General features: G+C 41.8%; 1 protein-coding gene across 4 annotated transcripts in view; it reads right to left on the bottom strand.

The window, feature by feature from the left end:
• ARHGAP6 (Rho GTPase activating protein 6) overlaps positions 1-27,464 on the bottom strand; it is a 451,443-nt gene that overhangs the window by 136,829 nt on the left and 287,150 nt on the right. The gene's annotated exons all lie outside the window — the stretch shown is intronic.

Genomic DNA, 27,464 nt, shown 5'->3' on the forward strand with positions numbered 1-27,464 from the left:
CTGAGGCTTCTGCAAAATGCTTCTTTGAACGTAAGCAAGAGACGCAGGAAAAGAAAACATTTTCTTCCTGTATGCCAGGGTTTCTCAACCTCAGCACTACTGACATTTTGGATTGGGTCATTCACTGTTGTGGGGGACTGTCCTGTTCACTGCAGGATGTTTAGCAGTGACGCAGGCCTCTACCCACTAGATGCCAGGAACAGCTCTTCAGTTGTGACAAACAAAAATGTCTCCAGACATTGCCAGGTGTCCCTTGGTGGTGGTGGTGGTGGGAGGTTACCCCAAGTTGGGAACCACTGGCCTAAAACATCATCGGATTTATCTCAACTGCCCCAGGTTCTCTCAATACTAGCTTAGAGATGCTGAGGGGAACATCAAGTGAAGAGAATTACAGGAAAAAGATCCAGAGTCACTGGATGAAGCCCACCGTACCTGTGATTATCTAGAATTCCCAACCATGGAAGCTGATTTAAGTGGGTTTTGGTGTTATTATGTGCCAGGAGCATCAAGGGGATCCGGGGCCCACCAGCACAGTTCATAGGACACTGCTTTATTCTGGGGCATCCCACAGCTTGCAGAAACCACCTAGGTCCCACCCTGAGATAAGACCCTATGGGTTCAGTTTTATGTGTAGGACAAAAATAAAATGGCTCATTTCCCCATCTGTTAATTGCCGCTTATCCACACTCGCCATGGAACTGTAGAATTTCAGAGCAGAAAGAGTTACAGGGAAAGGGAATTCAGCAAAAACCAATGCCCATGTTTATCTTCAGAGGAAGGCTTTCAAAAGAGGATTAAGCCACGTGACTCCAAATATCAGGAAAAGAGTCATTATCCACTTTGCGTAAAAAGCAAAGGGAGACATTTTCTTGTGCCCACATACACTCAAATATTCCCTTCTCCCTAAGAGGAGATGCTACATGGTTTCAATGACTAAATCAATTACCTATTTGCGGTGGACTTCCTGTCATTTCTGTGGGAAGAACTGTCATTTAATTTCACCATCTAGCAGCATTTTCTGCCAATGTGAAAACTGATGAGGAAATAGAGCTGGCACAGTTGAGAGATTCTTGAATTCAAGGTGTAATGGGGACGGGAGGAAGATAAAATTGTAATCCATTTCTCTTATCATTTTTACTGCCTTGTATATATTGATTTATAATATTATCTTTGCCTACTATAAAAGCAATGCAAGCCTATAACCAAAAACATCAGAACTATAGAAATAAGCAAAATGAGTAACAGTAAAATACTCTATAATCCAAGAATCAATCACTGATTACGTCTTAGTGGGTATTCTCCCAAATAGTTGTCTTGCGTATTGAGAATTTCCTTCCAAATAGTACCATATTATTTTGAAACCTACTACAACGTATTTTAAAATGTCCTTTTATCGGGGCGCCTGAGTGGCACAGCCGGTTAAGCAGCAGACTCTTGATTTCAGCTCAGGTCATGGTGTCACGGTTCGTGAGCTCGAGCCCCGCATCGTGCTCCATGTGGACAGTGTGGAGCCTGCTTCTGATTCTCTCTCTCCATCTCTCTCTGCCCCTCCCCAGCTCATGCTCGCGCTCTCTCTCAAAAATAAATAAACTTTAAAAAATTCCCTTTTATCATATCTTTAAGCTGTTCTAGTTCATCACTACAAATGGTGCCTCGTATGAATGGCTGACTGGAAATAAGTTATGCACGCTCAAGAACAAAAATGCAAAGGGCAGACACAAGCAAAAAGAAGCCTGAAATACAGACCAACGTTTGGGATATTATTGGCTTCCAACTTCTATTCCCATTCACTTGTAGATCCAAACACAAAAAGCGACCTCAAAGAGGGTAAAGGGAAGAGCAAGCAGTCTTACAGGGGAGGGAAGACCCCAGGACGACAGGCCCGATAGAGCACACGCTGCAGGAACGTCATGGAGAAACATTCAACAAATGCAGATTTTCTCTCTAAGTCACAGAGCCATTGCCTCGAAAAAGAAAAGGTTGACCCGGGGCACCTGGGGGGCTCGATCACTTTAGCGTCCTACTCTTGATTTCAGCTCAGGTCATGATCTCAAGGTTCGTGAATTCGAGCCCCACGTGGAGCTCTGCACTGACGGCGGGGAGCCTGCTTAGGATTCTCTCCCTCTCTCTCTGCCCGTCCTGTGTTCATGCTCTCTCTCTCTCAAAATAAATAAATAAACTTAAAAAAAAGAAAGGCTTTACCCAGTCACTTAGGACAATGAAATAATTTGCTCCCCGGCAAAACCTCTGTGATGGCAACTCCAAAGACCTATATTTACATATATATCCACACATCTGTATGCATATCTATATCTGTGTTTGTAATCGTATGTGTATTTCAACCTATACCTATGTCTGTACCTACGCACGTATTATAACCGTCCCTGCACATCCATCCACCCATGTACACGTCAGTGGTTCTCAAACTTGAACAGGCACCAGAATCCTCCGGAGGGCTTGGTAAAACACAGATCTGCCCCCCCACCACCACACACCCCCTCCCAAGTTTCTGATTCAGCTCACAGTGCACAATTTGCATTTCTGATAGGCTCCCAGGTGCTGCAGACACTGCTGGGGTGGAGACTACCCTTTGAGAAGCGCCACCTACACGGGCACCTCTATGGTCACCTCTGTGTCATCACCAATCTGGATTTTAGGCAACATATGGCTACCTTCACATACTCTAATTTCCATTATCATCGGCCGTCAAATGTATTTACATTTTAACAATTCAGGTTTATTTTCCAAATGGTGAGACGAGACAGGGACGACCCAAGGGCTGCTTCATTTTGAAATTGGCCCAGCTTTTGGAAACAAGCTCTTGACAAAGCAATTTCTAATTCTCTAAACACTTGCGAGAAAATACCACACAGAACAGCAGATGCTGTTCTCTTAACTTCTTCTTTTCAGGTCCAGAGCCATTGTCTGCAGTAGCAAACCAACCACATTACTTCCAGTCAATTTTCGCTTTGCTGGATGTCAACCCTGTTAGCCATATTCGAGGTGTGGTTCAAAGAACAAAGCTTCTCAGAGACAGCTCCGTGGCCTGCTTCCTCACGTTAGTTTGACAGCGCTTGATGTAAGGGTTATGTTGGCTCATGTCTGCAGCATGCGATGGGAACACAGCTCCCCAGATTGCCAACCTTAACCTAAATAAAAGCTAGGCCTGCATCTCCTCAGGGTCAAGTTAAAAGAGTGTGGGCTGTGCTGTCTCAGACCTCAGCGGGTACCAATTAGTGGGAGACAAGACATGTACACAAGGAAATGTAATCGGCAATTTTAGTGGGTAAACAGTTGCAAGATTGAGGGAAAAGAAAAAAGTCACTCTGTGCTGGTGCAGTTGGGAAAAACTTCATATTCCATTTGTTCAAATCCTTGAGAAACAAAGGTTGTTTTCGTCCAGAAAGTGAAATGCAGACATTGAAAAGGGAGGCATATTTTTACAGATGAGGTCAAAGTAAAGACTGGAGCAAGGAGTTAATGTGTGTGATGAACAGGGAATAATCCCAAGAATGACGAATTTCACTACTGAGAAGGATTATAAATTATGGCCACCTGCAACCCATCACAAATGTCTTTCACGATGGGAGAATAGGAAAAAACTTGTGCCCTGATAGAGAAAAAGAAGTGTGTTTTGGCCAGTTCAGAGAAAATATCTCTTTTCTCTGACAGACAGACAGACAGACAGACAGATAGAAAGATAGATAGATAGATAGATAGATAGATAGATAGATAGATAGATAGATGCACATGCGTACGCACACACTCTCAGATTTTATGAAAAAATTCCAACTTATATATAAGATCCCCTTGTTCCATCAAACATTCCACATGCCCCTAATTGCAAATGTTTCAGCAAATAGCCACTGAATAAATGATGTAGTCAGAAAACATCGAAATAAAGCTGTCATTTAAAAAAATCACAAAATGAAGAACTCCTAGGCCATAGTAACAAAAAAAATCTGCATTTTAACATCTGCAGCTGTAGACACACGTAAGTGGTGGCTTTTTCTTTTTTGTTGTTAAAGATACATCCAATATAAAAGGATAACTTGTCACAAATTGTGCTGTGGAGAGAGTTTATTGGAAGCATTGCAGTAGAAGAAATGTGACTGTTCTTGAGAGTATTCAGATGCAACAATTGGCCTGTGGTTTCAATTTGTTTAAAAACTGTTTGAGTAGGCACAAATTTAGTTGCAAAATGGTATTTTGAAGCAAAAAATCAGTAGAAAAGACAGGAAACGCGAACGTTTTCCAAAAGTAATATCCTTTCGAAAGAAATGTAATATTTTATATGTAAAAAATAGTGAGATAAATGCTACTCACAAGTAACTTCTCAATACAATGAATGAATGAAAACAGCAATGCATTTTAAAAATCTGTTGTTTCTGGGGCGCCTGGGTGGCTCAGTCGGTCGAGCCTCCGACTTTGGCTCAGGTCATGATCTCAGGGTCTGTGAGTTTGAGCCCCGTGTCGGGCTCTGTGCTGACAGCTCAGAGCCTGAAGCCTGCTTCGGATTCTGTGTCTCCCTCTCTCTCTGACTCTCCCCGCTCAAGCTCTGTCTCTGTCTCAAAAATAAATAAACATTAAAAAAATTTTTAAATAAAATAAAAATAAAAATCTGTTGGTTCTTCAATCTTAGATCCCAGAACTTACACATGCACGCACACACACACACACACACACACACACACACACACACACATTGACTCATTTTCAAATTAAATGTAATCCTATTAAAAACATCAGAAATGCAAAGACATTTGTCACAGGAATGGAGTAAAACTTTTTACGCCCATCATTAACATAAACGGACCATAAGGATTAAAGCTCCTTGTATCTGAGAAATCTTTCTGAAGGAATTGCAGTTAAAATGACAGCTCTGGTAAAGGAAATAAGGGACCTATTAAGAGATTATCTTTTCTTTGTACTGTGATGGGACATACATGAGTAAGACAGTTGGCATGCCCACCGAGACACTGAGGCCAGCTTTAAAGTTGCAAAATGTCCCAGGTCTGAGGAACATCTCAGGAAGTTGTTGGAAAATGAAGAAAAATATTTTCATGAATCATCTATAGTACAGCGTGTCTCAACCTTGGTATTCTTGACATTTGAGGCCAGGTCATTCTTTGTTGTAGCAGACTGCCCTGTGCATTAAGGATGTTTAGCAGCGTCTTGGTCTTCACCCACTAGATGCCAGTAGCAAACCACCCCCTCTCAATTGTGACAACAAAAATGTCTCCGGACATTGGCACGTGTCCTGGGGGGCCAAATTCCCCCAGTGAAAAGCACTGAGAGCACACGTTTAAATAAAGTTTTTGATCAAGTGATGTCTTAAATATTATAAAACTCTCCAAAATTTTATATTCATGCAGAACTCATTTTGTGAATTTTACCCGTGTGGTACGCAAATTTTCATATTTAATCACAACAGATTGGCAAATCTGGAATGACTGTGTCTTAGGAAGAAACATGTAAAGAAATGCACTAAAATGCTTTTGATAATTTTATGAAAATCCCCAAGGATCCTCATCCAGAATTTGTGATTTGGGGCTTACATCGCAACGTTAACACTGTTTTGCATAATGCTCTCTTCAGAATCGAAGCACAGATTGTGTTAGCATTGGAAAGTGTTTGGGAACCGTGTTGCTTATTGTTACACTTCACATGAAGGAAAACAATCTGTTTCTCCTGTTTAAATAGAATCTTGGAGTAATATTGCTGAGGATGGTATATCCTGAGATTCTAAAGATTTTGATATTAGTTATCGGATGTATCTTAGGCAAATATTAATAGTTCAGCTAGGGGAAAAAACCCTCCCTGGTGAGATTATTACAGACATCCCCAACTGCAATAACCACTTAAGTGAGATTTTTGCCCTTAAAATTTGTTTTAGCAGAACTCGCTAGTAAAATGAACAAAGAGAAAGTGTGTTCAAGCCAAAGGCTGTTGACTCTACTTACAGTTTTTTAACCTGAGGAATTAATATTCCAGATAAAGAAAACAGGCAAACATCCTTGGCTAGGTTTATTTAAAATTATGTGATGACATTATTTAATGACAATAAATCTGGAGATCAAAATGCTTATCAATAACTATTAAAATTAGAATCCATTCACTGGCAATGAAGAGGAATGACTCAAAATTGACAAGAAATGCTGTGCATTTTGAAGAATAATTTTTATTGAGCTATAATTGACATACGTATGGTGATGGATGTTAACTAGATTTACTGTAGTGATCATTTTTCAGTGTATACAAATATCAGGTCATTACATCGTACACTTGAAATTAATATGTTTTATATCAATTACAGCTCAATAAAAATTAATAAAATTAATTTTAATAGTTACTGATAAGCATTCTTTTTGTATCTATGTGCTTTGTTTTTTTGAGCAAGTCAAGTGGTGACAAAATGCCTCCTTCACTAATAAAGGGGAAAATATGAAAGCTGTAATATTTTTCTAAAGTGCTCCTTTCTTCCTCATTTCTTTTTATAATTTTCTCATGAACATGATTCGTTTGCCCCTAAATATAATCGTATTATCATATCATTAAAAGACATTTCACATAATTAAACACACAAGTCAGAAAGAAATCTTGGTTCGTCTGTACATATAAATTATTTGTCCAGAAAATACTGTCACTATGTTATTCACATTCCCACACAAATAAACATCTCAAACCTAAATTTTGGCTTCTGTAACTATTTGACATTTATTGTTGAAATGATAATGATCTGAATGAAACCTCATTTAAAAGAGGAAAGCATCCTAGATCAAAGTTCTTTAAAAAAAAAAAAAAAGCTAGGGGCGCTAGGGTGGCTCAGTCAGTTGAGTGTCTGTCTGACTCGATTTCAGCTCAGGTCAGGATCCCAGCATCATGGGATCAAGCCTCGCATCGGGCTCCGCATTCAGCACAGAGCCTGCTTAAGATTCTCTCTCTCTCTCTCTCTCTCTGCCCCTCTACTCCCCTTGCTCTCTCTCTCTCCCTCAAAAAACAAATAGCTATATTTCTCTTGCTAGATTAGTGGTTCTCAGCTGCGGTGCCTTTGCACCTCACGGGACATTTGGAAACATCTGGAGACATTTATGGATGTCACAAAGGGGAGGGGACACTACTGGCATCTAGTAGGTAGAGACCAGGGATGCTGTTTAACACCCTACAAAGCATAGGACAGCCCTTCATAAGTGGTGAGCATTGTGTATACAATTGTGGATCACTATGTCATACACCTGAAATAAATAGAACATTGTATGTCAACTGTATTTCAGTAAAAAAAATAATAAAGATTGGTCCCAAATGTCCATCAATAATGCTGAGGTTGGGAAACCCTGGTTTTACCTGTGCAACAAAGCAAGAAACACCTAACTGAAGATACTGTGATGAGAATCCCTCTTTGGAGAGCATGTGATACCTTACCGAAGAGATTTTTCTTCTTGCATGGCAGGTGGAATTTTAACTATCCCTTCTTGCTGTTGTTGGCATTTTACAGAGCAGGAAACAAAATGGAAGACTGAGGGGACAGTCGAAGCGGCCTCGAGTGGGCAGTCCTTGCACTGTTGTCCTCTAATCGAATACATCTTACATGAGCCACAAGTATGCACTTGGATACTGAGTCAAAGCAATGCCTTCCCTGTAAAGCAGGACTCACTTGACGTGCTAAGAAAAACACATCGTAAAAATCCATACAGCTAAAGCGTAAGTAACGAGTTTGAATAACTGTCCTTTTTACCCCCTGATGTCAGCCATAAGCGATATCCTGTGCTGCTCAGGAGATGCTATTAAAATCAAACTTTTAACAGCCCTAAGTAAACATCTTCGTTTTCCACGAAACTGAAGTGATGACAGAGTAAGATGATTGCTTACAGCTGCAGATGCCTCATCATGAACTAAATAAAGACTTGTGAAACTTTGACAACAATTTCTCTTCAGTGGGTCATGCTATCTTTTCCAAATCAAGTCATTTTTTAATTAATTCAACAAATAATGCCATGGTAGACCCTGTGATCTAATCACAGGATAGGCTTGACACAAATAATCTTTTGCTTACACAATAAATATGCAATAAGTAAAGAAAATGCTCCTAAATATAAATTACTTTATAATTTTACATTAGAGACTAGTGCTGTGTAAATTACTCATGTTATACCCTACCCAAAGGAAAGAAAAATAGAAAACTTCATGCTGGGAAGGGAAAACATGTTTCCTGTGTGTTTACTTTTCTTGAGTGTCTACGGTATTCTTTAGATTACGGGTCATCAACATCTCAGGAAACAGGTCTCAAGTTTCTGAATGGGTAAGGAGTGAGAAGCTGAGGGGCTGGCATTCACTCCTCCAAAGAAAGAAACAAGATCTTGTTCACACATTCCACTGCAAAGACTTGAAAGGAAAAACAAAAGTTCCTCTTGAATTTCAAATAGTCCAAGGCAAAATATATCACTGTGTCGTGTCTCTATAGGGTTCGTGACTGTAATGAGCTTCTTTTGTTTTAAGGCCAAACTGAGAGCAGCCCTTTAAAGGTTGGGAGAGAGCTGACGTTCCTGGATGTTTCGCACGGTACCAGATAATTTTGAAATGGTAAACACCTCAGAGAAGGGCACAGCAAGTGAGTACCATAATCCAGAGGGCCACTATTGATGAGTATAGAGGCACTTGGATACCAAAAGCAAGGAACATCACTCCACCAAAACAGATACTGTGGGTTCATTTAGTGACTACTTACCAGTCCCACTAGGTGCCAGGAAAGTGGGTGCTGGGATAAAAAGATATGAATAGTTGAATCTGAGCCTAACTTCACAATGGTACCGAAGCATTTTGAGTCAAACACAACTTGCTTTTGGGTGTAATCTTGTGCTCGAGAGGGAAATAGGATGTGTTTATCAAAATACAAAGACTGGGTCTTCTTTTACAACAGGCTTTGCAACTGCAGAAGTTACCCCAAATCTTTGGTCGATCTGCTCCGTTAGAAAAGCACTTTACAGGGATGGCCAAAAGCATCGACACAGCCCTTGCTGATTTAGTCAGCACTTGGCCGGCTTCTCTGGACATGCATCAATGTGGCACCCATTCAAACAACAATCAGTGATAGTTTATAGTGGATCCCTTACATTACAAGAAAATCACTTTTCTTTTGTAAATGCTGTTGTTTTCTGATTAGATTAGCGGGAATGTTCTCATTTTCCTGAAGGAAGAATAAAAGAGCGCCCCAAATCATTTCCAAACCTTGCACATTTATCCCCGAACATCAGAGCCTTATTATTCTGTGTGTCGGTATAGCTATTTTACAGGAACACATCCCAATGACTTAGTGGACCAGCATAAGACTGGTTCGGATGGATTGGGGGGAGTACACAATCTTTTTAATAAAACCTAGTCTCCAAATGTAGAGTTATCTGAGGTTGCCAAAAGGCACCTGAGGCTTTGGAGTACAACAATTCTCATTTTAATCCCATTTTCAATGCATTCAATCCAAAGAATATTAACCTACAGCGAGACTGTTTTTCAGATCAAATAACTGAATGTTCTAATCAAATTCTCCCAAGGCTAGAGAACAGCTAATTCTGTGAAAGAAAACCAACTCAGTAATCATAGAGGCATTAAGGTGACTCATTAAAACAGGCAAGTGTTAGAAACGGGCTTTTCCTCTAAATGGCACCTCTAGCTTTTTGTAATTCAACTAATCCCAATGCACCTACACAGGGACAGGTTCCGTACTTCAGTAATGGACTTAACTTCACGAAGGCTGATAACACCGGGCAATGCTGACACCAGGGTTATGAGATCACTATGGGAAGTTCCTGGAACCGATGTCAGGGGAGTGATTCATTCATTTTGTCCATAATGGTAAAGCTTTTATGGATCGACATTGGAGTGGTCATTTTGCAACATTTCACGAATCTGGTTTGAGTATTCAATAATCTAACATTCTTACCATCAGCAGCTGTTTGTTTAGCTAGGAAGGACGGCGAATTGGAAAACTGAAGCCATCTGCCCCCTCACCGCACTGAAATTAACGGTTGTTTTAATGAATTGATTAACTTCGTGATTAAATAGCCCAACTACCTAACCCTTACTCCTGCCATCTGTCCCATCTCCTCCCAAGACAAATTGTTTGAGAGTTGGATCTGTGTTCAAGAACAGTCACAAGCAGACTCGGGCCATCATTTTGCAACTGTCACCACCACCGCCACGGCAATGACGACAACAAAAGCTAACAATTACTGAGCACTGGCTCTGGGTCGGCTACTGCTATGAGCACGGTTCAAAGTGTCCACAGGACTCCACCATGCTGCTTCAGAATCCTAAGGGGACCCACCAAATCTCTCAAGGGTTAATGAGGTACGCATGGGTCTTAGAATTCCAGAAAGCACAGCGACTATGCTCTTGGCATCTCTGAATAGAATGATCTTATGGTGGAAAACACAGAAACGTGATCCTTCAGACATTTCACAAGTATTAACTGAGGGTCTCCTGTGTGCCAGGCACTGAGCTGCTATGCTCCAGATACGTTCCTCATTTAGCCATCACAACAACACCTCTGTTTCCGTTGCCCAGGCAGACAGGTGCACGAACTTGCCCACGGACCCAGAGCTGGTAAGCGGCAGAGACAAATGAAGAGTCACTCGGTTAGTCATCTGAGTCACTTGGCACACGGTGGCACTATTCATCTGGGCCCTCAGGCTGGAAACTTCAGGATCTCTCCCCCGTTACCTCCACGAAACTGGCCAGTTCTCCTGAGTGACTTCTCAGACCTCTCCCTAATTCCCCTCCATTCCCACATGCTTGCGCTGGCCCAGGCCCACCTTGGCTTTCTTGTGTTGTTTTGTTTCTTCTTGTTGAGGTGAAATTCATAGAATGTAAAATTAGTCACTTTAAAGTGTATTGTCCAGTGGCACTCAGGACATTCACGGTGTTGTGTAATCACCACCTCTGTCTACTTCCAAACAGTTTTACCAACCCTAGAGGAAAGCCAGTACCCTTTAAGTAGTGTCTCCCCATTTCCCCTCCCTCCAGCCCCTGAAAACCACGAATGTATTTTTTGTTTGTTTTTTTCTCTGGATTTGCCTATTCTGGATCTTCCCTACAAACGGAACCAGACATTATGTGACCTAATGTTCTGGGCTTTCACCCATGCTGTGGCATGAACCAGTGCTTCGTTCCTTTTTTTAAATTAAAAAAAAATTTGTTAACGTTTATTTATTTTTGAGAGACAGAGAGAGACAAAGCACGAGCCAGGGAGGGGCAGAGAGAGAGGGAGGCACAGAATCCACAGCAGGCTCGCACCAGGCTTTGAGCTATCAGCACAGAGCCCGATGTGGGGCTCGAACTCACAAACTGTGAGATCACAACCTGAGCCGAAGTTGGACGCTTAACCGACTGAGCCACTCAGGCACCCCAGTGCTTTGTTCCTTTCTACTGACAAATAACCCATTGTAAAGACAGACCATGTTTTGTTTGCCCATTCATCTGTTAACGGATATTTGGGTTGTTTTCACTTTTCTGGCTATTGTGAATACAGCTGCAATGAACACTCATGTACAAGTGTGTGTGTGTGTGTGTGTGTGTGTGTGTGTGTGTGTGCATACTTTTTAAATACCTGTTTTCAATTCTTTTGAAACATATACCTAGGAGTGGAATTGTTTCTTTAAAGCACACACCTAGGAATTGGATTGCTGGGTCATATGGTGATTCTATGTTTAATTTTTGATGAACCCCTCATAAGCTTCTGCACGGACTCATTTGACAGGATGGTCTCCCCTTTCCTAATCCCTCTTGTTCACTGCGAGCTGGAGCCTACTGGTGTCACTCCACTGCTGATACACTTTCAGTAGCTCCCCAAAATGGACAAGGACACCCGGCAACCCCTCAGGGCTTTGGACGGCCCAAACGGGCTGGTCCCGGCATCCTGGCCTCAACCTATCCCTCGGCATAGTCCCCATTTTCCTTAGACTTCCCCATCCTCCCCGCCAAGCCACTACCAGAGTCTCCAATCCTGGAGCTTACACTCCCTTTCAGGAATGTGTCCCTAGTAGACCAGCTCGCTGAAATTCCCTCCCACGTATCAACACTCTGCCTCTTTTGGAGATCTGCTCAAATACCATCTCTTCCAGGCCAACTTCAGGGATGCTCCCTTCCTTCCCCAGCTGGAGACAATCTTTGCTTTATCTGCTCCCCACTAGACGTTTTATCTGGGCCACTGTCAGAACACTTGCCCCCAAAGGCCGTTCATCCAAAAGAACTTGAGTACAAGTCTCATCTCCCACACAGTATGTACATTCTGTGAGAACCAAGATCATATTTTGTCTGCCCTGTCCACCATAATCTTTCGAATACGGCTGGCATTTAAAAGACATTTGATGAAGGATGGAATGAAGGCATGAACAGATACAGCATATCAGATGTAAGTACCTCCTCTGCTTTTTCAACTGGCTTCAGCAATCATGCCTGCCTAGGACTCTAGCCGAACAGAGGTTAATGGCTCGACCATAGAGACTGGTGCCTAGAGGTGAATCTCAAAGGAAATCATACTTGACTAGCTGGGTGATGGTGGGCAACTTACTTAGCCTTTCTGTGCCTCGCTTCCTCATTTTCAGAGTGCAAATAAGCTAGGTTTGCTTTGAGTATTAAAAATGAACTAATATTTCTGAAGCTCTTAGAATAGCTCCTGGCACATGACCAGCATTTTAGAAGAGTCTGTTAAATAAAATAGGAGAAATGAGCTAACTGCTTATGGTCTCAATGACAAAACTGTGATTAAGACAGGCAGAATGGATACAAGGCTCTTTGAGCTGCAAAGTAAAGGTAAAGGTTTGAGGGTCTGGGGCCATCACAGAGCAGCACTTTTGGTCTAAACCCGATATGCCACCTCGTCCAAGGTTGTCATGGGTAAGGTAAGTGACAACTATTTGTCGATTGGACTTCCCTGGGCAAATGCAACTGATTACCAAGAAACCATAGCCAGGTATGGCTGTGGCTTACGTTGAGACTGTGAAGTTAGGTAGAACAACAAACAAAACTGAGCACATCGCTAAATCAATGAGAGCCAAGTACCTAAGTACATTTCCAAACGATATGTTTCCTCCTCATTCTAATCTACTCATTTCAGCTCCTTTAACAGATTTTGCATTCTCACAAGAACTAGACCCATGGCGTACGCTCCGCGACCCTTTCTGCTACTGCTATCCTCATTAACAAACTCCTCTTAGAAATATGCCTTGTCGGAAAAAACTCAGATTCTCCAGTTGTTTTGTTTATTTCCCATGACAGAGCCTCCCCATGGCATCCGGTTTACTCCTACATTTAAGAGCTGGTGAATCTCAAGAGATGTACACATGTACTCACCTTCCTTTGCAAATGCTAATGATGCAAACAAACACAAGGCAAACTAAAATGTTCCAAAGGGTGCATGCATTCCCTCGTCCACAGAGCAGAAACCCCACCCCCTGACATACGTGTGGTGTGGCTTGCTGGTGATATCAGAGGACCCCCCCCCCATCTGATATCTAGTGGTGTGAATATGTAAGGAGCGATTTCAACAATTTTGAGAAAATGCATTTTTTAAATTGAACTTTTTATTTTGAGATGATTACAGATTCACATTCAGCTGTAAGAAATAATACAGAGAGCTCTCCTGTACCCGTCCCCCAGCTTCCCCCAGGGGAACTTCTTGCATAACTGTAGTACAATGTCACAGCCAGGAAACGGACATTGATACCATCCAAAGACATTATTCCGATTTCACCAGTTTTACGTGCACTCATTTGGGTGTGTGAATGTGTGTGCGTGTCTAATTCCATGCAATTCTGTCATGTGTAGATTTACATGACTACCCCAACAGTCAAGACATAGAACATTCCATTGTTGCAAGGATCCCTCATGCTACCCCCTTAGAGCTACTCTCACCTCCCTCTCAACCTAACACCTTCTTAAATCTGGCAACCACTAATCGGTCTTCCGTTTCTATAATTTCGTCATTTCGAGAATGTTATATAAATGGAATCATACAGCATGGAGCCTTTTTTGACCAGCTTTATTCACTCAGCATAATGCCCTTGAGCTCCATCCAAATTGTTGAGTGTATCGATAGTTCATTCCTTTTTATGATCAAATTGTATTCTATGGTATGACTATACCACAGTTTAACCAGAAATGCTTTTTGATTCAATGCAATTTTATTCGCTGCACTCACGCTATTCAACGCAATATGACTTTGTGGGGAATTACATAAACTACTTTGTTTTTTTTTATGACAATACCCCCACAGTGAAGTAAAAATGAAGTTGATTTTCTGTATATTTTAAATTAAAGCTTGCACAGGTGTTTCACTCAGCTAAATATTTTAGCTGGGACTATTTTAGCTCTGAATTATCCAAATAATCATCTTAAAAATATTTAATTTAATTTAGCTTGCAAAGAACACCTCGCTGTGAAGTAAGTGGTGGTAAGTTAAAGTAACTAATGATCATGATTATTGCGATTTAGTCTTCTGGCCATTTTCTACTTTGGAATTTACAGGGAGCCAATGAAAGTTCAAACACACTGTATTTTTGGCAAAGGACCCTCATGCTTTGTCTGCATTTTACTGCTTCCTTTGCACCTGGGAGCAGCTATTTTAGGACTGTCTAGACAATCACTCCAGATTTAAAGGTCTTTTCCTTTCCTTTCAAATAATCACCAAGCATGGAAGGTAATAAATAGATGATGCTGCAGTCTCTCATCCAAGATACCCTTCAAATAGAGTTGAGAATGAGAATGCCTTTGGTCTGGCTCACAAAATTGAGAGGCCTTAACATATCCTTCTGGACTTCTACCAACGCATGAAGCTTTAACCCAACAAGAAGGTCTCCCGCTATCCATACCTCTTCACTTACGGTGTTGGGATCACACTTTTTGGCTGAACCGTATGAAATGGCCAGCATGTCACCATTTGGGGACCTATAAAAATGGCAGTTTCAAGTGACCCAACCAAAGAGATTTGGGAAGGAATCTGGGAGTGAATCTCTTTGTCTTTCAAGACATGACAGACAGCATCCAAGCTTTCCACAAGACTCCGGGAGCCCACCGTCCTTAGGCGCCATATGTATATGTGTATGAATGATACCTAACGATAATTGGTACATTTTACTTGCTTCCTTGTGTTTTACCATTACTGTATTTATTTTTCAATAAAATAAGATACACACATTGTTTTTCTGCTCACACACTACCATTTCTACCATCACGTTCAAGTACTTTCTCCGCCCCTACTCTGTTTATCGTAACCATCTTCTCCACTGTGGATACGTGTATCCGAATTAGCTTGGGTGTCTGGGATCAAAAGCATTTCTCCTGAATACCAACGGAAGCATCAGAAATAAAAGCAGCTCAAGAAGGTGGAACCAAGGGTCCACTCACGATGGAGAACTCTGCCTGTGCCAGACGCTGGGCTCAATGAAGTGAGGGGGGTGGGGGGCAGATCAAAAGTGGATGAATACTCGGTCTCTACGTGAACAGATTACAAATCTGTAGAGGAATAAAATTATAACACCAAATGAAGCAAACACAGCACAGAACCGAGTCAAAAGACGTGAATTCCACATCCAGGGGCCACAGCTTACTAGCAGTGCAAGTTGCTTGACCTCCCCTAATTCCTCCCTTGACAATCAATTAATAATTCTGATCTTACTCTTGATTTCACTTGATATTTAATAAGTTCCTTAATGAGAAGTTTATATCATGTGTAAATTATAATAGATAACACTCTACCAATGCGAGTCATTACTTTTTAAAAAATTCTTTAAGTGTTTTTATTTATTTTTGATACAGAGAGAGAGACAGAGCATGAGTGGGAGAGGGGCAGAGAGAGAGGGAGACACAGAATTTGAAGCAGGCTCCAGGCTCTGAGCTGTCAGCACAGAGCCTGACGCGGGGCTCGAACTCACGGACTGCGAGATCATGACCTGAGCCGAAGTCAGATGCTCAACCGACTGAGCCACCCAGGCGCCCCGGGAGCTGTTACTTTTAGTGAGTATTCACTGCGTGCACAGATTACCCCAGTTCATCCTCACTAATCTCAATCTTGGGCTTTCCTCCTATAAGATGGGCAAATTAGGCTAAGAGAAGTTGATTAACCTCATCACTGCCACAAGTCTCTCCCGCAGGACAGTAATGAAGCCCCAAGCTGAAGGCAAATTTCTCCAGATTCATCAGTCATTTTTTGCTTTCTAATTGCCAATATCTACTCACTTTACCATGTTTCGCTTCTCGGTCACTCATTAATCAGACTCAGTCTGTTTTCTACTGCCACTATTAAGATAAAACTGGTTTGGTCGAGATCACCATGTTGCAACATTCAGGGGGACTGTTCTGCCTCCACTCTACCTGATGCCTCAGCAGAATTAGACTGAGCTGACCGTCATCTTGCATCTGTTTCCCCCCTAGCTTTGGCAAAGACATCACTTTCCTCACTTCTGCCTTCACTAGCCACTTGATCTAGCCTCTTTGCTGCTGCCCTTCCCTTTTTCAAGCTCTAAATGATGGCATGTCTCATGGCTCTGTTCTAGGCTAATGCCTCAAGTCAAACCTTCTCAAGGTTGTGCTCAGGATCTACAAACCTCCAGATTCAGACTCACCAGAAATAAGTTCCATCAGGGAATGCAACTTTTTGACATTAACTGCCGAATTCCCAGAACCTGAAAGAGTCCCAGGCATACCTTGGTGGTCAATGAATATTTGTTGAAGAAATGAATTGCCTGAAGTGCTTGTGAAAATCTGGGTTGCATTCCTGGACTTCTAAATTGGAATCCCAGTAGATCTGACATCTGAGAACCAAAATTTCTGGTCTTCTGTCACATGATCTTTCATCCATGCTCTATCTTTGACCCAATACTCTCCCCACTTCCCCATCCTGCAGTGCTGGGGAAGGCTTTCCTAAACCTTGCCTTTCCCAGTGCCACCCAAACTAAATCAAATCTCTCTACTGTCCCCCCTCACAGAATGCTTGCCTTTGTGGAATTTAATGTCACTCAAATTTTACACATACGTGTGTGACTCTTTAAAAAGTCCTATCTCTCCTGCCAGCCTGCCTCGGATCATGTAGGTTTCTCTTTATCATCATATTTCCCTTTCTCCATCTAAACCTTACTCATTGTGAGCCCTCAAGAAGTATCAGTGAATAAATCAATATATATGCTATGGATTGAAATTACATTACTATAGCAAAAGTATGTTAATAATATATAAAATATATTTCATTATATATTAATGATATGATAAATAATTAAGAGTTACACGATGGCATACATTTCTCTCTCCAGCTTCTAGCTCTCCTCGGAATTCTAAAGTCATATCTCCATTTGGGGGCTTCATATCTCCATGTGGCTATTTAATGGGTCTGTCTACTTAAAACTGTCCAGGAACTAAACTTAATTCCTCCCACCCCACAGTCATTGACCCAGGTGCTCAAGCAAGAACTTGGGAGTTGCATTTGATTCCTTCTTTTCCTATATCAGCCTCCTGTCCTGCAGCCCTCTGCCTCTAGAACACATTGCGAACCCCTCCTTTCTCCATCTCCACAGCTGCTCCCCAAACCCGGTCCTCTATCAACAGTCAACTGGATGATCGCCATGGCCCCAATGACCAGCCTGCATCCATTCCTGCTTCCCAGCAATCAATTGTCTACACATCACTCAAAACAGCTATCACATCTTCCCTAAATAAAGACGCATCCCAAGCCAGTGGCTTCCTGCTGCAATGAAGTATACACACTTGAGCTAGGCCTAGCTGCTTCTTCTGCCTGGAATGACTGTCTCATGTGCCTTCACCCCTGCCCATTTCACACAGCTGGCTTCTTCTTCTCTTTCGGTCCCCAGATTAAATGCCACCTTCTCAGAGCAACATTCTCTAACACTCTACCTAAAATGAAATTCCGTATTCTGATATCTGTTATAGCAGAAATCTGTTTTCTACACAGCCCTTAGCACAACTTAGAGTTACAGATTTCCTATCGTTTACCATCTTGTGTCTGCAGGAAAAGCTCCACGTCAGTCTTGTCTGCCACTTCATCCCTAGCACCTCAAAGTCCAGAACATCTTTCTCTCAATAAATGGTTGTTGCATGAATGAAGAAGAGAAAACCGGTCAAAATAGAATGGCCTCAACAGATAAGTGGCTGCCAGGACCTGGGGGGTAAGGGAGGGGGTGATGATAAAGAGGTAGCATGAAGGAATTTGCAGGGGGGGGGGGTGACAGAACTCTTCTGTATCCTGGTTGTAGTGGTAGTTATACAAATTTATGTATTTATCAAAACTCATAGAACTGTACTCCCCAAAAGAAGAAGTTTACTGTATGTAAATCGGAAAATAAATGATTAAAATTATGATGTTTCCAAAACCCAAGTCAACTCGGAGCAAACCTAAGAATCCAAGCTTCACCAGTTTGGAGCTCTTTTGGGAGGCGGGGGTCGGGGGGGGGGGGGTCAGTTAACTTCCCGTGTTCATGGTTAAGTACTGACTCAAACCATACTTCCTCATTTCTCATTTATCAGTGCAAAGAAAGGAAACAAAATAAAGATGTGGAGGATAAACAATACGAGCAAAGACAGTGGTAAAATAATATTTAAAATAATCATGTGATAAAATGTCAGCATTTGAGACACTTGGCTCTGTTTGTATTGGCTCACCCCTGTGGTGCAGAGGCTGTGGACTGATTTCATAATGGTGCCTCCCACATATACACCCACAGCTGACCTCTGCTTTGTGCAGTTGATAATGACTAAACTTCACATATTATGCTGGCAAAATCTATCCCTTCCCTGGAGGGCTGTTGCACACAGAGAATTATAGTTTCACAGCTGGACAACGTTTCTTTCTCAAAATATTATCACGATCAGCTTTCATTAGAATGAAGTTATATAGGCTGATAAATTGTTGCCTTTTGCCAAATTATTACTCATCATTGTATATTCACCCAACATATGCCACTGAGAAACTCCATTCTATCGAATTCACAATATTAATAGATTCTTTAGGCATGAACTGTACACTCTAAAATAAGCACATGGCATACGTTTTTTATCTTGTGACCATTCCCCCAACCCCCACTATTGACTTTTATCCATTAGAACATGTTGATGGATATACCATTTCAAAATGAAATATTTGGATATCTGACTCCGATTTGGGGAAAGGGAAATGGTGAGCTAATTTCCTCTTTTATCGAGCTGAATCACTGAGCTCGTTCTGTTGCTATGCACGCATGAGTCAATGCCATAGCAACCTCCCAATTTGCTCTTAAACACACAACAGCAGTATGATGCTAATAGGTATGGGTTTTTTTTTTCAATCCTTAGATTTTATGTGTTCTCTCAGTAGTTTTAATGTTGTGCTATAACATTATGCTATATGCTATATTGCATATATATGCATATATGCTATATTTTACAATACAGGGTTATCTAGTTATCCTTTGGAAGTCTTATCACTGCTGACTGTCATATATATCATCAATACCAGGGCAAAGGAGTGCTTACTTCTTGGAAAATTCTCCCATAGTTTCCCTTGATTTTTCCTAATCCTTTGCTCACAATGAAAAGTTTGCATTTTGGACAGTAAGGACTGGAACTAAAATATATTATTTGACATTCATGAAATACAGAAATGCACAGACTTCTTGTATACCCATTTAAGTAAATGCAACGAACATGTAATTATCACTCGCTATGCACTAGGAAATGTGCCAGGTTCTAGAAAGAAATAAAAAAAAAATCTTCACTATCAAGGGATTCAGAAAATATGTAAGAGGCAAAGATAAGAGGATATTATAGTTGCCTTGAGCTCTTGCTGTAGAAAATAAGGCACAGGTACTCTTGAATTCTGCCACTTTGGGGTTTAGATTTTTTAGCTACAAAATATGCTATAGTATCTGACTTTAGGCTAGTTTAAGAAAGTCACAAAACACCCCATCTCAATCCCTGCTGTCTGTAAAGGGTCACTGGCCAATGGACTGGAAAATAACTGACTTGTTCCTGAAACACGCAAAATAGGTTTCTAATTCCACACTTTAAAAGTATTTGGCCACCCTTGCTAATATTCTAATTATTTTAGGCGTATTATTTTGTAGATGGGCAATACATTTGGCTGAAATTTTAGCTATCTATCCACCCTTCCACGATCGTATGTCAAGGAATCCGAAGTGAAGGAAAAAATTGGTTCAGGTCATTTTTGTTTTCATCTAAGCATCTACTTATAACTTGAAGAAGGTGTATCAGGTACCTTCGGAAACATGCTAATTTTTCCTAATCCTTTAGCCAGATGCATTGGGAAATGTCTCACCGAACTGGCATCTTTTCATTTCTGATCAGGTGGAGAGTTGCGTGTTCGTAACATTATGCACATTCTTCGCACGAAGTTCACTGTAGCCAGCTCCTGTTGATCTTAGAAGTGGGAGCAGGGGCGCCTGGGGGGCTCAGTTGGTTGAGCATCCAACTTGTGATTTCGGCTCAGATCACCATCTCAGTTCATGGCATAGAGCCCAGCATAGGGCTCTGCGCTGACAGCGTGGAGCCTGCTTGGGATTCTCTCTCCCTCTCTCTCAGCCCTTCCCCCCACAAATAAAAAAATAAAACCTTAAAAAAAAAGAAGTGTGGGGGGGTGCCCAGGTGGCTCAGTCAGTTAAGCGTCCAGCTTTGGCTCAGGTTGTGATCTCACAGCTGGTGAGTTCGAGCCCCGCGTCGGGCTCTGTTCTGACAGCTCAGAGCCTGGAGCCTGCTTCCGATTCTGTGTCTCCCTCTCTCTCTGCCCCTCCCCTGATCATGCCCTCCCTCCCTCTCTCTCTCAAAAATAAATAAAAACATTTTAAAAAGTAAAAAAAAAAAAAAAAGAAATTCAAGTGCTTGAAACCCACCCCCGATCTACAGAATCAGACACTCCAGGGAGTGGGGGTCCGGGAGTCTGTTTTCACACACCTACCCCCCCCCCCCCGGGGATTGACCCCATGCTCAAGTCTGATAATCACTCCTTCAATACACATTTCTTATTTAGGATCAAACATACATACACTTAAATTGGGAAATAGCTCTTCTCTTCTTTTGGATGCTGTGAGGGGTTTTTATTGGTCAATTTTGTGTTACTTTTGGTATTCTAACAAAAGTAGGATTTCTGCGGATCCTGGTGTAGTTCTCACACAAGATCACCCAGTTCCTGAGAAACTAAAGTCATCATAAACATTTTAGCTTCCAAGAACAACCTACTCAAAATATAAGCTATTGGTAGCAGTAATGGGAAGACGACTAATTTGAATGACCTAGCATCTTGGGTCTGAAGACAGAGCAATGGCTTAGAGTCAGAGACACTTTAGTCCAGCACGTACAGGTTAAATGGGGGTTTCTCAGCCTCAGGGCTATTGGCATTCAGGGCCAGATAGTACTCCGTTGGAGGCAGGCTGCAGGATGTTTTAGCAGTCGCCCTGCTCTCTATCCACTAGATGCCAGTCGCCCCGCCCCGCCCCGCCCCCCAAAACTGTGGCAATCACAAATGTCCCATTATCAAATGTCCCCGGGGAGGGGTAAGTAGTCCCCAGTTGAGAACCGTAGGGTTAAATGATTTGGACCTGTTCTACTGGTCCACTGGGAACTCTCCACTTTGGCTGCACGGTGGAATCCATTAAAAATACTGAGGCCACGGTCCATCCCGGCCTGGTGGTATCAGATCTCTGGGTAGGGCTCAGGAATCTCTAGGTACTTTTTCAAAGCTCACTAGGTGCTGCTGAGGTGCAGCTGAGACCTACAAACACTGTACTGACATCACCGTGCCTTAATTTCTTTCCCTGGGAGATGGGTGCCATACTATCTGTTCTAAGCCTCACATAGGATGTCCCAAGGATCGAAGGGAGAATATTTGTAAAAGCACTTGTTCCTCAAAGCACTAAGTGTGTTAAGGGCAGCAGAGAAAAACAATGCGCTTGAAAAAGTGGCCATTGAAATGGAAAGCTGTATCCAGTCTTCTATTATGAACCGGGATGATTTATCTTTACTGTCTCTTGAACGCACACCTCATTTACAATAGGCAAGAGGTGTGGGGAATCTGCAAAGTCTGTCTTGAGAGTAAACCAGGAGTGCCATTTAGTTCTGGATGGACAGAGAACCATATCAGATCAGATCAAACTAGTCCCACCATGCACCAACAATAATGTGCACATCTAAAAGAGAATCACTAATATTCCTAGCCTCTTGGCTCTCGATAACTCATTTTAATAAGTAAGAGAGGATTCAAATTCATCTGAAAATAAATTGCCCCTTTGAAAAGTGTTAGCATGTAGACGAATCATATACATTAGAAATGTGGTATCGGCTTCAACTGCGTCCACATGTATTATTTCTTTTTTGAAAAAAAAAAAAAAAAGATCAAAATACCCAAAGCAAGCAATACCAAATGTTAATGGTTATCAAATCTGAACAACAAATATACAGATTTTTTTTAGTTTTTATACTTCTCAGTGTTTGAGATATTTGATTGAAACTAAGAGTATGTTAAAGTCAGTTTGGACAAAGCACCGGAGAATTCTCTGGAGGAGAAATAAAGATAACATAGGGAAGGAGAGGCCAGCTGGAGGCAAAGGGGTCCCACCTCACAGTGCCTGGCTCTGTGTACATTGCTGGCATTTTGCAGGGAGGGGACACCAGGCCTTTGACATTCAAGACCAGTGTTGAGCTTGCCCAGCGTGTAAGGAGATCTTACTCGTTTATTTTCGTCAAACGTTCTTCCAGCTTTTAAACAAAGCAAACTTCTCCCCTCCTGTACTTTTCTCCATCTCTAGAAACCAATGTGGTAGCAACTGTGACATTTTATACAAAAGGGAGTATGAGGACAGCCCTGTAGGCACATCTTGTAAAAGTACCAATTTGTAGGGGTGCTTGGGTGGCTCAGTGGGTTAAGCGTCTGACTTCGGCTCAGGTCATGAATTCACGGTTCGTGGGCTTGAGCCCCGTGTTGGGCTCTGTGCTGACAGCTCGGAGCCTGCAGCCTGCTTCGGATTCTGCGTCTCCCTCTCTCTCTCTGCCCCGCCTCCACTCATGCCCTCTCTCTCTCTCTTTCTCTCTCAAAAATAAACATTAAAAAATTTTAAAAAATAAAGGTACCAATTTGCTTAAAGCACTAGACTCACGTGTGGGTTGTAATCAGATAAGTAAGGAGAATAATTTTTCTCCTGGTGGGGGATTTGGCAAACTACAACCTGCGGGCCAAATTCAGTCTGCTGTTTCTGTAAATACAGTAATAATTTAACACAGCCTGGTCTGTTCCTTTACGTATCGTCTCTGGACGCTTTCAGCTACAATATCAGAGGTCAGTAGTTACAACAAAACCCATACGGTCCCCCTGCCAAAAGTCTCAAATATTTACCATCTGGCTCTTTACAAAAAAAACTTTCTGAACTTCTGTCCTAGGGTATTAACATATAAAATCTTCCCATAGAAGCTTAATCATAAGTGATTTGACAAAATAAAAAATTTTAAGGACTTTTTGTATTGCAGTCAAATGATAATATACATGTATTCTATATTTTCTTTTAACACCAATAAGCCAATTATAATATTGAAATATTAATTACCACTTTTTGTCTTTTAAAAAATTGAGGTAGGGGCGCCTGGGTGGCTCAGTCGGTTAAGCGTCCGACTGGCTCAGGTCATGATCTCGTGGTTCGTGAGTTCGAGCCCCATGTCAGGCTCTGTGCTGACAGCTCAGAGCCTGGAGCCTGCTTCGGACTCTGTGTCTCCTCCTCCCTCTGTCCCTCCCCCACTCATGCTTTGTCTGTCTCTCAAAAATGAATAAATGAAAAATAAATAAAAAAATACATAATTGAGGTAGCCTACAAAGGAAACCTGACAGAGGATGTATTGACGATCTATAATTTAACATGTTAAACTGTTACTGTGTGACGGTCTCTCAAACTGGCCCTTTCCTAGAGTAAAACTATTTTAATTGTACAGCTATTTGTAGTTGAACAACTGCATTACATGTGAAAGTACCTATGGAAATTTATTGACCAAGAATCCTTCCCTTTTTAAAGAAATATAGAAGTCATAGCTGTATGCTAGAGAGAAATATAAAAATGATTTCTTTTAGTCCTTTACAAATAATTACCTTTATAGAGAGTAAAGATGACATTTATGTTTCAACATAAGTAATAGCCCATTTTTACTTCATTTCACATGCCTGGACTTTCCAGTGCTTGGAGAAATTTGAAGAAAAGAAGGTACTTTTGTAGCTGCGTAAAGCTGTACCATTCCCAGCAGCCTCATAAATTGAAAATGAGACCCTACTGATACTATTTCCTTTGTTTCTCCTCAAAATGATCACAAAATAGGAAAACAGTAAGTAATAAAACAAAGAGAGTGTCGAGCTATGGTTGCCAAGGCAACCAGAATCCTATTTCCTTTGAACTTCGGTGGAGCATCCACTGTAGTTCGATCGGAGTTCGTGTTTCCTTAGGAAGCTGATATAGATTCAAAGTCTTTATTATCCACAGCAGTATCATTCTAATCAAGCAGGTGAAGACGAGAATACAGAACAGGAACTGAAATGCCCGTGGCATTCCTGTTATGGGGAAAAGATGGGGAAATGACCCTTGCTAGCATACCCAATGGCCAAGAGAGCAATTGCCTCCACTCCACTCCATCCAAGCATTTGGGGTACCAGCCGGCCACTGCCACATATGGAAATGTGAGCCCCACCCCTAGATAATGGAATAACCACACACTCACTGAGCTGCAATCCTCTCGGAGATCCCTGTGGACCCGGAGAACTATGAGAAATGACAGAATGGCTGGTAGGCACACTCCACGGATTAGCATCTGGGACCTTTCTCTTCAAGGGAGAGATTCATAAACATCAAGTTTGTCTTCATAGTGAAAGAAAGAAAATGTTTCCATATAATTATGAGGAAGCTATCGCTACTCAGTGGTGTCCCATTGGCCGCTGCCTTCAGGACTGATGAGGCTATTGTCTACTTGAAGCGCAGAGTGGGAAATATAAAGATAAATGGGAACGCCATTCTCATTCGTCTAAGAGCCTGGAAAACAGAGAAGTTCTCCATCATGGTATAGGAGAAAGAGCACCGGGGAGGGGTCAGAGGTCCCTTTATGTGCCTTTAGACCAGAGACCATCTCCTGTGAGTCCTGTCGAATCTCCTGGGTCCAGTTGAGACTTAGTCTCCTACCCTGTAAATATGAATTAGATGCTTGAGAAAAGTACAGCAGGCACTATGCTCGTCCTGCTCCCTATTCACAGCGCCCTTAGATTTGTGGGCAATTCATTTTATTCCTGTTTTTTTGTACTACAGAGATAACAACGATTGCCACAATGTGGGGGGGGGGGACGGAAAGATGTATCACGAGGATGGTGACAGAGACCACTGGTGGGGATTGGAGTATCATGGTTTTGGAAAGGAATTCTCTGGAAAAAAAAAAAAAAACAGACACTAGCATTTTTCACTGAACCAATAATGTGATAACAAATACTTCCCAAATTCACTCTCTCTGTGGGTGAATTCACCTCATCTTTCTGGTGTCTCCATTCCCTGATATTGCACCTTATTCCTTTATTTTTTGTTTCTAGGACAGTGACCTCATCTCACTTACTTTATTTTCTGCTCTTTGTTGGCTATCCCCTGACACCGCAGAATGAAAGTATCAGCCGGGACACGGATGTGTGCCTATTTTATTCAGAGCTGTACCTCCAAAGCCTAGGATGCTCATATTATGAGCAGTGAACGAATCACCGAATGAGAGAAAAAAGTACATTCTTCTTTAGATCTAAATAGAGAGGAGTTAGACATTTCAAAGTATACATTTTCCAAGCAAGAAAACGAAGCGGAAATTGAAGACAAATCTTGGAATATTATTAAATCCAGTAGGAGAAGGATAATCCTTTTTGTCAGAAACAGTAAGGTAAGGAGACCAAATATCCCAGACTACTACCCATCAAATTCAGTAACCAGAGTGGGTGCTCAAATACAGATGCTCTTGATATACATAAACATGTATATAGAATGGATGCTGCCTGTATTTTAGGCTATACGGAGGCCTGGGAACTAGGACACGATGGGGACACAAGACCTTGGGAAGCAGGAGCTGTGCATTCGAATTCTTTCTCTGCCTTTTACTGCCTATTGACTTTGAGCAGGTAGAGAATCCCCCACGTTTCGGTTTTCTCCTTGCTAAAACTGGAATATGGCCCAGTGCCTTGCAAGGCTGTTGTGAGGGTGAAGTGAAGAGGTGTCAGCAAACTCAGGAGACAACTTTCAACAGCCAATAACTTCCCCAGCATTACCTCCCATCACCCGCCCAGCTCCGCCTTCACTAGCAGGAGCCTTGCCCCAGTCACTGAACCCCTTGGTCTCCGCTTCCCCTTCCTACAAGATGAGCGATTAGGTTAGAATGATTCCAAATAGATCTGCCACTCTGAAAATCCTGTGCACCCACTTTTACTTCCCCAAATATGTACTTATGGGGCTGCATGAAATAAAGAGATATGGTAGAGATAATCTAGACTTATCTACAGACGACTGTTAAGTATTGTGAATTGTTTGTGTTATACTTCTATACTCGTAACGCTAAAATGTAATTTTTCCTCAACAAGTCTTCTGGAAGAAGAGTTCTGCTCCGTGTCTCAGCAGTTCAAACTCCCGAGAGTTTTTCAATGTTTGGCGGAGGGGTGGGGGTGGGTGGGGGGGGGGTGCTGAAGAGGCCCAATATTTTCAAGATGTATGTAATTTTTGTGCTAAAATCTTCCTTTTGCACTTATTTTTCTTAAGTTTATTTATTTTGAGAGAGAGGGAGAGCCAGAGAGAGAGGGAGAGAGAATCCCAAGCAGGCTCCACACTGTCAGCGCAGAGCCTGGTGGGGAGGCTCGAAACCACGAACCATGAGATCGTGACCCAAAACCACGAACCGTGAGATCGTGACCTGAGCCAAAACCAAGAGTCAGACAGACACTTAACCGACTGAGCCACCCAGGCGCCCCCTTCCTTTTGCATTTATGATTGTGTCCCACAATCGTGGAATCCCAGAATAAAGAAGTGTGGTTCAGATATATCAAGAGACCTCCTAAGAACCCGCCAAGTTTGCCTACACATTTCAGTTGATTTATGCTTTAAAATTGTTATTCGTTTACAAGTTCCCACATTTATACTGCCCAAACAGGATGAATCTGACAATCTGTGAATAATGAAAAAAAGGAAGAAAATCAAGTTACCAAACACATTAGTTTCCCTTTGGGTCCTATGCACCCAGAAGACACCTTGGCTACGGCACAGAAATATTTACTTGGGATTAACAGAAAATAAGTTACCAGTTGCCATTTAGTCTTTAACAATCCATTTTAAAATTTATATATTCAAAGAGCTCCGAGGGGAGGAAAATCTTCTAATTTGAATACCTTTGAAGAAAAACAACGGCCTGAAATATTTCCAAATACACTAGTGAAAAAG

Source organism: Prionailurus viverrinus, chromosome X (genome assembly GCF_022837055.1).
Source record: "Prionailurus viverrinus isolate Anna chromosome X, UM_Priviv_1.0, whole genome shotgun sequence".
Classification (NCBI taxonomy): domain Eukaryota; kingdom Metazoa; phylum Chordata; class Mammalia; order Carnivora; family Felidae; genus Prionailurus; species Prionailurus viverrinus.